This window comes from Procambarus clarkii, chromosome 27, assembly GCF_040958095.1.
Source record: "Procambarus clarkii isolate CNS0578487 chromosome 27, FALCON_Pclarkii_2.0, whole genome shotgun sequence".
NCBI lineage: Eukaryota > Metazoa > Arthropoda > Malacostraca > Decapoda > Cambaridae > Procambarus > Procambarus clarkii.
In genome coordinates this window covers 26,208,214-26,220,828 of record NC_091176.1, presented here as the reverse complement: position 1 = coordinate 26,220,828, position 12,615 = coordinate 26,208,214, and positions in this window count along the sequence as shown.

Genomic DNA, 12,615 nt, shown 5'->3' with positions numbered 1-12,615 from the left:
TGCCATCTGTTGCACATCAGAGTAACACACGCTACACTAAATATGTTACAATTTCATTTCAATGTTTTCGATTTCATTAATAAATTGAATTTTCATTTATTTTTTTTTTTATTTTAATTCTGATTTAATTATTTTGAGTGACATTGCATTGGAATTGAGCTGTGTTTTTTACCATGCCGTTTATTTCGTGAGTATAGTTTATTTTTTTATTTTTTCATTTTTTTCATTTCATTTTTTTAACTGTTTTTCTCCTATTTCAGTGATGGGAACATGAGGTCATTTCATGTTCCCAATTTTCTGATGGGAACTTCAGATCATTTGGGAATGTATCGGACGAGGGCGTGAGGGATGGTGGGGAGGACGAGGGGACAGGGGAGGGTGGGGGGGGAATGGTGGGAAGGATGAAGGGACGGGGGATTGAGGATTGGATGGGAGGACGAGGGGACGGGTGAAGGGGAAATGATGGAGAGGACTGGGAAACAGGGAAAGGTTGCTGAGCCACAGCAACGCCTGGCCGGGTACAGCCAGTTTGAATAATAAAACAAATCATCACTTTAAATTAATACCATAAGGATTAACTAAACTGCAAAAGGCCTATTGACCCATAATAGACAGCTCTGTTCATATCCTCCCCCCCCCCCTCCGATATCTCTCCCGTGCGTTATCTCCAAGAATCCCACATAGACGCACGCACGTAAAAAAATGTTCTAGATAGAATCGTGATACGACAAAAAGAATGCAGGTTAAATAAAAATATGCATGCGTGAATGGAATGCAGGTTACTCAACCTGGGGTGAGCTCTGCGGGAAAGTGGTGGTGGTGTCTATAAAAGTTGGGGCTGCCATCGCTACTCCCAGCAGCCAACTCGACTCACCCAAGACGCGGCAGAGCCAACCCATCCTCAGGTGTTATTTTTGCTGCCCGTCAGATCTGGGTGCGACTGTACTTTTAGTGAACGGTGTGCGACGTGTGGTGCTATAGTGAGCCGTGGTCTACCGCCCGCACGCTCACCTCACACCTGGCTCTCCACACCTCCCGTAGTGCCATCTTCCATCCACCCCCCCCGCACACACACCTTCCTTACAGCAGTGTACAGCAGCGTTCCTTCTCCCCTCACCTTCATCACACCAGTGTTCCATCTCCCCCCCCCCCCCACCTTCCTCACAGCCATGAAGCCTTTCTACTTCTACCATACAACAATTCACTTTCTCCACTTTTACCTTACAACAATCCATTTAGCCTACCACCAGTCTCCCACGCCCGGTATGACCAAAAATAAATCATAATTCTACAATAGTTCTTTAATATACAGCACTAACCTGCAATAAGGGATTGTCCGATATCCACTGACAGGACTTAACTTTCACTTGAAAGCTTCGGTTAATATCGGAAATCCACAATGGTCTTCAGCAGGCAACTGTAAAACGTACAAGTTCCAGAAAATGCTTCCCCAGCTCACCTAACTTCGGGACTCTTTGTTCTTTGTTAATTTCTGCTAAAATAAATATGATTTCACCTCTGATCCCTGGAATCTAATTTCAGGGGCTGAATTTTAGAGATTGAAAACGTATTGAAACATGATTCAGCAATTTACAAGCTAATGAAATGGTAATTAGCTCTAGTTAATAGATCAATATGCCTGGAGATTTTGATGGAAATTATTAACCAACTAACAGATCAGTATATCTGACAAGTCTCTCTCTCAAAATATAAAAGAACACAAAATTGGAGTTATTTTCTTGAAGGTTGTGATCATATTCCTCTTAGTTTCAGAACTATTTTGGCTGCAAACCTCTGCACAACAAACGTACACACACACACTGCACTGCAGTGTGTGTGTGTGTACGTCATCATACTACACCGCACGTCATCAAACTACACCATATATCATACTACCTAACACATCATCATACTACACATATTATCATGCTACACAAAGTCATCATACTACACCACACATCATCATACTACACAACCCGACATCATACTACACCACACAACATACTACTCCACACATCATACTAAACCACACATCATCATACTACACCACATAACATCGTACTACACCACACATCATACTACACCACACATCATCATACTATACAACACGTCATCATACTACACAACACGACATCATACTACACCACACAACATACTACTCCACACATCATACTAAACCACACATCATCATACTACACCACATAACATCGTACTACACCACACATCATACTACACCACACATCATCATACTATACAACACGTCATCATACTACACAACACGACATCATACTACACCACACAACATCATACTACACCAACATCATCATACTACACAACACGACATCATACTACACCATACATCATCTTACTACACCACACATCATCATACTATACCACACATCATACTACACCACACAACATCATACACCACACATCATTGTACATCACACATACTTCACAACACGACATCATACTACACCACACATTACCGTACCACACATGCAACGTCATCCTACTACACCACACATCATACTACACAAAGTCAGCATAATACACAACACATCATACTACACCACACCATCATACTACACAACACATCATACGACACCACACATACTACACCACACATCATACTACACCACACATCATACTACACCACACATCATACTACACCACACTATCATACTACACCACACAACATACTACACCACACCATCATACTACACCACACCATCATACTACACCACACCATCATACTACACCACACCATCATACTACACCACACCATCATACTACACCACACCATCATACTACACCACACCATCATACCACACCACACTATCATGCTACACCACTAAACTATACTATACCACACATACTACACCACGCATCATCATACTACATAACACGACATCATACTACACCACACATACTACACAACACATCCTACCACCTACACCATACCACCTTCCCACCATCATACTACACCACACCATCATACTACACCACACCATCATACTACACCACACCATCATACTACACCACACCATCATACTACACCACACCATCATACCACACCACACTATCATGCTACACCACTAAACTATACTATACCACACATACTACACCACGCATCATCATACTACATAACACGACATCATACTACACCACACATACTACACAACACATCCTACCACCTACACCATACCACCTTCCCACATCATTCCACACTCCCCCCATCACATATTTTCCTCCCCTGCCCCTCAACCCCCCCCCCCCACCCCCCATTATCCCAGGATCGGCCCCAGTCAACAAGGACGAGCCGGAAAGCAAAGAATCCATTCGCTATTCTGAAACTGAAGCGTTTGTCCTCTAAATATTGCCTGGGAACGCAATTCAGGCTTCCGTTTTGCTTTATTGCCAAACATAAATGCCCCAAAAATGTAAAATTGTTGGTGATAAATGCTGTGCATTGTGGCTGAACACACAGAATGAGCTATTTTGGGGTTATTTTCATAACACAAAAACCTTGCTTCAATAATGTTAATATAGTAATAGAATGCTGTGTATTGTGGCTGAACACACACAATTAGTTGTATTGGGGTTACGGTGACAATAAGCTTGCTTCAATAATCTTAATATATCAATAGCCTAATATGATACCAATCGAAAAAGCTTACATTTCAGATTGCCCTCTTATGGGCCAATAGGCCTTCTGTAGTTACCGTCATTCTTAGATTATATTACACAATAATAAAACATTTTACTTATAACTTAGGTAACTGAAGACCAAAAAACGCTTACCATGATTGCAGATTTAAACCCATCTAGTCTGATCTGATAGCAAAAACTGCCAAAATTGCAAAAGACATCCTACATGGTTTGAACAGAACATAACTTTACACTGTACATAGAAATCACAATAGAGTGATGCAGCAAATGAATCCTCGTCACGGCCCTTGTGGATTTGTTTATAACTTTAGATATTGCGTTAAACGGTCCTGCTCATCAAAAAACTATTACGTGTTAGCATATAACTGCATAACAAGTACCCTTAAGCTAATCGTGAGAAGGAACAAATCCCTAACCCATCAGAAATAATTCATTCATTCATACATTATCATGACCCCACTTCCCACGTTCATAGGGCGGGGAGGCATCAACACGAAGTTAAAAGATGAATAATATAGTGAATGAAGCTCATATTTATTAAAAATATGTATTTTTCCTTCATTATATCACAATGTATAACACCAGATATTAAATATTATCCTTCGTTCATTCATTACATAATTCACAATGTATAACACAAGATACTGAAGAGTATCCTTCGTTCATTCATTACATAATTTACAATGTATAACGCCAGATATTAAATATCATCCTTCGTTCATTCACTACATAATTCACAATGTATAACATGAAGGACAAACCAAAATATCCCTTGGTTATTCATGATATCATTCGCCATGCATAACACCAAGGATAGACCAGCAACACCACCCTATACCACTTCATAACTCCAGGAACTATAACATCACTTCATCCTCTCACTTACAGAGATCATGATCAAGTATATAACTCTTAAGTGTTGGGGGCAGAACTATTCATTTACTCAGATCACTAACATGGGTCACTCATTGACACTCATGGGTCAATCTACCTATATAGAATGTATTACAATCTTCACAGGGTACTTTGTAAACGACAGTTATCACTACGAGGGCTGTTTATAACTAATAATTTTCTAATAGCATTTTTATAATTAAAAATCACATGTACATCAACAAGTTTTGAAGAGCTCTTAGATACTTGAGAGGAAAAAATAGATTGTTTAACATTATATGTCCAGAGAAATAATGAACGTACGACACATTGTCAGTAGATTTTTTGTAAACACTAAACTTGAAAAAAAATCTTACCTGTGAATTAGGATATCTACAAATGCCAGACATTTGTCAATTTAAGTCTCTATAGCAAATTTTATAGGGGCGACTTGATCATTAACTTTTGCTAAAACTTCACCTAAATTTTTCCTCTATGTATCTAAGAGCTTTTCGAATTGTGAGTCCTAAGGTCTTAGATAAGGAGTTGGAAAATATTAATTTTATTAGGGTTCAAGTTTTGCTATACAGTAAGTTTCTTGCAAACTTCTCATAACAAAGTTTACTGTACATATTATAATAAAATCAGCATTGTGACATTCTTTGCATTAATTCTATTGTGACATTCTCTGCATTAATTCTATTGTGACATTCTCTGCATTAATCATATTGTGACATTCTCTGCATTAATTCTATTGTGACATTCTCTGCATTAATTCTATTGTGACATTCTCTGCATTAATTCTATTGTGACATTCTCGGCATTAATTCTATTGTGACATTCTCTGCATTAATTCTATTGTGACATTCTCTGCATTAATTCTATTGTGACATTCTCTGCATTAATTCTATTGTGGCATTCTCTGCATTAATTCTAATTGTGGCATTCTCTGCATTAACTCTATTGTGACAATCTCTGCATTAACTATATTGTGACAATCTCTGCATTAACTATATTGTGACAATCTCTGCATTAACTATATTGTGACAATCTCTGCATTAACTCTATTGTAACAATCTCTGCATTAACTCTATTGTGACATTCTCTACATTAACTGTATTGTAACACTCTGCATTAACGCTATTGTAACATTCTCTGCATTAACTCTATTGTGACAATCTCTGCATTCACTCTACTGTCTTTTAATTTACATAAGATAACAATCCTTCACTCCGACTTGCTACTTACTACTAAGCTTTCAGTTATTAAAAGAATTACGATATCAATACTCACTTAAGAACATTATCACCCAAGTACGTACCTGAATAAACCCATTTTATTATTAATAATATTATTATAATTATTATTAACCCTCTTGCTTGTACATGTGTCTAAGTGCTGTATAGTCATACTGTCTCAGCGCCTCCTTATAATTACCTTGGTATGTCTGCCTGGCGTCTCAAGGTGCTCGCCTTGTCACCCTTTAACAAACACGTGTTTATCTACGCATTACTTTCTTAGAATATCATTCCCTTCACATTCTGGATCTAAACAAAATGGATTTATTACCGATTATCAATATTTATATGATCAACATCTGACGGCCAATGGTTTTTGTAATAGAGATTTGTTGTTTAACGAACGAATCATATACCTAGTATATTCTTGTTATTAACTCTATTGTTCACTTGTACAACAATGTATTTAAATATTTATTGTACAGATCTGAAATAAGAAAAAATGATCTGATAAGTATATGATAAAAGTTCTTCATACCTTGAAAGACGTGTACGGCGGCCACCTCCCGTCAACCACCGCCTTCCTACCACCGTATCACACACACAAGCACGCGCTCGTTAGACTCGCTCACCTCCAAGAGTGTCCTGCCACCTTAGAGCTATATAAACACCAAGGAACACCGCCACTCACAAAGGAACACGGCCGACACTGACGCCAGCTCCGACCACGCGCCAATGGGCTCGACTTTGACCATTCGAGTATTACAAAAGTAAAAATCGCACCAACAATTATATAACCATAAATTAGATGTTTATTCGGGCGCTTTATCGACAGCTGTTGCAATATTATGAATAATTAATCTGTACGGATGTTATGACACGATATTTCGATTGTTTTCGTGTTTGAAATAATATACGATACTTGATCTCAACATATCAAATATGAAGGGCAATAGATTAAGTAATTATTCCTCCAAAATTAATATTTTATTAAGTGAAGGAAATGAGATTTGACCAGCGTATTAAATAATTTTAACTATATTATTTGTATATATATCAGGCAGCAGCATTCTTCAGTTTAAATTGGCTGATTAGTAATATTACCGTCATTTTGAGGATCTACCACTCTATGGCGTCCAAAGCCACTCTACTAGTTAGATAAATGTGTTTTAAGATGGGGAAATAACTTTGGTAAGAAGAGTTAGAATTGATGACACTTATTGTTACGCATAAATTCTGGCAATTGTGAACGCAAGTCTTATTTTCCGTATGACAACAAAACAGGACCAAATTATTTAACTAGGCTCTCCGGTAGCTTATAGTTTTTTCTGTGATACTTCTTTTACATTTAAATTATGTTGTTTACTAGAACAAGAATATTGTACGCATTGTTGCCGACTGCTATACAAGATTATAACTGGCTGTTATGTAAGCCAACACACATCTGACGCGGCAGCAGGAGGCCGAGGCAAAGCTTAATTCACAGCAATGACCTCAGGTTAGGTCAGTGCTGTGAATTAAGAGTTTATAAATAATATAGGCCGTAACTTTTCTTATATTCAAAATTTAATTTTCACATGTAAAAAATGCATAGCCTAATGTAGCTAAATTTAATTCTAGAAAATAAACCACGTTTATATAAACACTAATGAGAATTATCTTTACAACAATATGTAAGCTATCTGAACAATAAATAAGAATACCTTCGTGCAGGCGATGAGTCACAATAACGTGGCTAAAGTAAGTTGACCAGACCACACACTAGGTGAAGGGACGACGACGTTTCGGTCCGTCCTGGACCATTCTCAAGTCGATTGAATACCTTCACAAACTGATAAAGTTTCTCCAGTCTTTAGTTGTTTACATTATTAAAAGACCTAAATAAAAATGGTTACAAATAATCTTCTGTGCAAAAACTTTACAATATTAAATATATGGTCCCATTAAGGCTTATTCGCATTTGTGTTCCTCACGTGTGCCCCTAAGAATGAGGTGATTTGATAAAATACCATGCCCAAGATTACCAACCGAGTGCCGGCGGGGGGATGGAAATAGCCTCGGCTACCATCCTCTTTTGTCCGGTCCTGTTGATCGAGCGGTTAAGGGATCCTGTACGCCAGCAGAGTGCTCCTGGCAGTATGGGCTCGAGTCACTTCTGGGGTGTGAGTTTTCAGTTGCATATAGTCCTGGGGACCATTCAGGCTTGTTCGCATATATATATATATATATATATATATATATATATATATATATATATATATATATATATATATATATATATATATATATATATATACATACATACATGCAAAAGTGTTAAAGCAATACCACAGTTTGACCACAGGGCCAAAGCTCAACCCCCGCAATCACAACTAGGTGAATACCGTGTGCAGTGAGTCTCATTAGATACTAATAGACAGCAAGGCTCTTTTCACAAAGATCCGTACCTGGATGACATTACCAATTGTATAGAGCAAGATACCATTCACCAACCTTGGAGGAAGGACCTTTTTACCAAAGTCTAGAGAAAGATCCCTTTCACTAACGTCTGTAGTTACATACCTTTTATCAAAATTTAAAATATGCATGATCCCTTTCACCAAGCTCTGGAGCAAGGTCCTTTTCACTTAAGTCTGAAGTTAAGTCCCTTTCACTAAACTTTGGAGCAAGCAAAGTACAGGTATGTGTAAGAAAACTTTGTGGTATTCATTAAATAACGCTACAACTATGCATGCCGACACAGTAACTCCTTAAAGAAATAGCTACCACTGCTGGAGGGTATTGACCCCAAGCCTAATTCCTTAGCAACAACCAACCCGGCGGTGCCGGATGTGTGCATCCGTATGTTTCATAGCTTCCCATCCAAATAAATAAATAAATTAATTTAATCCTCGTATTTACGCAAATTAAAAGTCAGCTCGTTTGCTTAGCACAGCCCCAATGTTCCAATATTTACATTGTGATAATCCTTTTGATGGATGACGGTTTCAAAATTGTTGTTAAGGATTAATTTTCTACATGCAATGTTTTTTATGTAAATAACTATAAATGGAGAGAAACAGACTAAAAATACTCTGCTGAATAATAATATACAAAGCTTACTAATAATAATGATGCACTTATATTAATACTGATATCACTCACACAGCACCCAGGAGAGAACATTTATTTTGCATAAACATGAGGCTATTAACATACAATGACATTCATGGTTTACAATACTAGAATATATTATTAAATGATTTACAATGACACTTTATAAATCCAGTAACCATAAATGTAGGCTGCCTGACACACGTGGCTAATGACGTTCATGATTTTCCTAACGCATTAATAATAGCTGCAAGGTTGCTGCAAACGCGAGTGTTGTTGACAGAGGATTTCATTATTTATCCAGCCCGTCCTCGTAAGCTTTCTCAACGTCAAGAAAACGGTCAATTTAATTTAAAGTGTTCTCTCTTAACCTACCAGAAGACCCAAAACAGACAACGAGACAGTACGTCACTTTCGCGAGCCGCTACCAATTTCTGGTACGACAATTTTTGGTCTTATGTAACTCATACGATCGAAATGCGACGTTCTTATTTACTATGGGTCATGCAACACCGCTGAGGCAAGTCATGCCACTGCGCTGAGGAACGTTATGCAATAGCTCTGAGGCAGGTCATGCCACTGCGCTGAGGAACGTTATGCAATAGCTCTGAGGCAGGTCATGCCACTGCGCTGAGGAACGTTATGCAATAGCGCTGAGGTAGGTCATGCCACTGCGCTGAGTTAGGTTATGCAACTGCGCTGAGGCATGTCATACCAGAACGCTACGCCCTGGCTTTAAGTTTCATACATACATTTATCCCTGAGCTTTGTGTGATCAATAACAGTCATAGTTTTGTGTTGCTGGCAAGACACTTGGCAACACCAACAGAATTTACTCTTGCAGTGGCTTCCCACCGTGAAATGGCCATGGACTTGTTCGCTCGTGACTTTTATATTGTGTTCTAGGCCAGCCGGTGTTCCTGCCACTCTCCTTTCATGAGAATAGCCAGCAAAAAGTCCATAAAGTTTTTTCAGATGTATATAGATGTGTCAATATATCGGCCTCGCATACGGTGGACAAATCACACGTACATATTTCTTCATTTGTGATGTATTTTATAGCTAACCGTTTAATTTTTTAAAAATTACAACCTTCTTGAGCCTTGAACCTTTGGTAGCCCTGCCCTATGATAGCGCTTAGCTAGGACAAACTATCTAGTTGGTGGGTATGTGTTGATAAACTTGATTTTATCATCTGTGCATGTGCAACCAGTTCGGCTACTTCAAATGGTATAGAACTGGAAAATCTTCCTGTTGCCTGACGGTTCAAAAGGTGGTGCCCGAGGGAGGAATCGGGCTGTTCTTCGCAATCTTGGCACGTTTTATTCTGTTAAGACACCTGTATGCCTATTTCCAACCGATAGGGGGTATCCTAGCCTAATGGGGTACCCTAACCTAATTAGATTTCTAAGCTTAATGGAGTACTAGAGTATCTTAGACTAATGGAGTATCCTAGCCTAATGGGGATACCCTAGCCTAATTGGGTTTCAAAGCCTAATGGACCATCCTAGCCATATGGAGTATCCTAGCCTAATGGGGGTGCCCTAGTCTAATTGGGTTTCATAGCCTAATGGGGTACCCTAGATTAATGAGGTAAGTAATTTTCAAAAGAAAGCGCCAAACCGGGGAGACTATGTAGCACAGATTAATGAGGTGCCCCTAGTCTTATGGGGTATCCTAGCCTAGCCTAATATGTTACATGTTAATTTCAGTGTGTTCGCAGTTACCTTGGGAAATATCAGTTTCACAATTTGCTGCCTTTCAGTGCCAGACTGCAGTCTTCAATGTATTATATAAGCAATCAGTCCTCTCAACTAATACGTCTCATTTTGTACGTTACCGTCTCCAATGTATAAATTACAAATTATTATGAACAGTAGCGGCTCACAAGCCATTTTCTATGTTCCGGTTGGTTAGGTTAGCACTCTGTAATATGTACGTTGTGGTAAGTTAAGAGAACGGGCTGATATAAAGCCTGGTGGTGTCAACGTCACGCCATGTTCGAGGTTATGGTTATTACTCGCTTCTTGATGTGTTCCAACATGGATGGAAAGCTTCTGTTCAGTGAGGTTCTTGGCAGCCTCACCAGTGTGGTCATTGCGGACGTTGTTTATGTGGCTTGGTACCCAGTTAACCGTCACCCGTCGGCTCCTCCCTCTCTGAGCCTGTTGGGCAGTAACTATAGAGCGATGGTGACGAAGCATAAGTTTCTCTATGGTTATGGTTGTTTAAATGCTTCAGCGGGTCTACGAGCATGATGCGAGTGTGTTCCAGGGTTATTGTATGGAAATAAATTATAAGTTTTCATGGAAGAGAATCCGGGCAACTTGCTGGAGCTGAAACAAAGGTTGACAATGTTCTCTCTATCACCTCCGCCACGGTTCCACCCTATACGACAGTTGGTTTCAGGTCGGCTTCAGGCGGTTCTCTTGACTAGAACATGGTGTAAGATATAGACATACATATAACTATACAAACTTAGACATTCGTGAATGAAAATATAACGAGACTAATAAAAAAAATATTAAAGGCATACTTAGCCCAGTGGCACTATTCAGCCCCTTACAATATGCTTAGTATCCTCCGTTATAATTAGCAGGTTATGGCTGGATATAGAAGTTGTAGCTACAGTGCTCGGAGCTATAACTCAGGATATGGCTGGATATATGACTCGAGCTACAGTGCTCGGAGTTATAAATATTAATCTTCACTGTGCACATTTTACATGCCAGTGCCCACCCCACCAGAGAGAATCGACCCTGGATAACAGCCTAGTATCATAACACAATTTTGAAAATGTTTACAAAATGTGTTCACTGTTATAGCGCGGGAAAATACATTGCTGCTGTGGGAGAATATAATTCCATCTCTTTAACTGAATTTGTTTTAAGTTTCATGGTGATAACAGCAAAAAAAAAATTATATAATAGGAAGATAGTTTTAAAACATTCAAATAAAAATAATAAGACCCTAAAACTACAGAAATTTAGTATTATATTTCCAAACTTATTTCGAACTGAGCAAAAAACTTACTGTGTCGTCTTTAATGCATTATAAATCTTCGTTATTGAATAATTACTTGACCTTTAAGCTCAACAAGCCACACTGTAGGATAGAGAGCAGCAAATGCTTGCTCACTCATAGGGTTACAAACCCACGGAACCGCCAACCTGCCGAAGCCGAAAATTCCAGATAGGAAACATTCTCAGAAACAATGGGTAGTAGTAGCGGATGGCTCGCGTCATAGTCCAGGTGGTAGTAGCAGATAGCTCGCGTCATAGTCCAGGTGGTAGTAGCAGATGGCTCGTGTCATAGTCCAGGTGGTAGTAGCAGATGGCTCGCGTCATAGTCCAGGTGGTAGTAGCAGATGGCTCGTGTCATAGTCCAGGTGGTAGTAGTAGATGGCTCGCGTCATAGTCCAGGTGGTAGTAGCAGATGGCTCGCGTCATAGTCCAGGTGGTAGTAGCAGATGGCTCGCGTCATAGTCCAGGTGGTAGTAGCAGATGGCTCGCGTCATAGTCCAGGTGGTAGTAGCAGATGGCTCGCGTCATAGTCCAGGTGGTAGTAGCAGATGGCTCGCGTCATAGTCCAGGTGGTAGTAGCAGACGGCTCGCGTCATAGTCCAGGTGGTAGTAGCAGATGGCTCGTGTCATAGTTCAGGTGGTAGTAGTAGATGGCTCGTGTCATAGTCCAGGTGGTAGTAGCAGATGGCTCGCGTCATAGTCCAGGTGGCACTAGT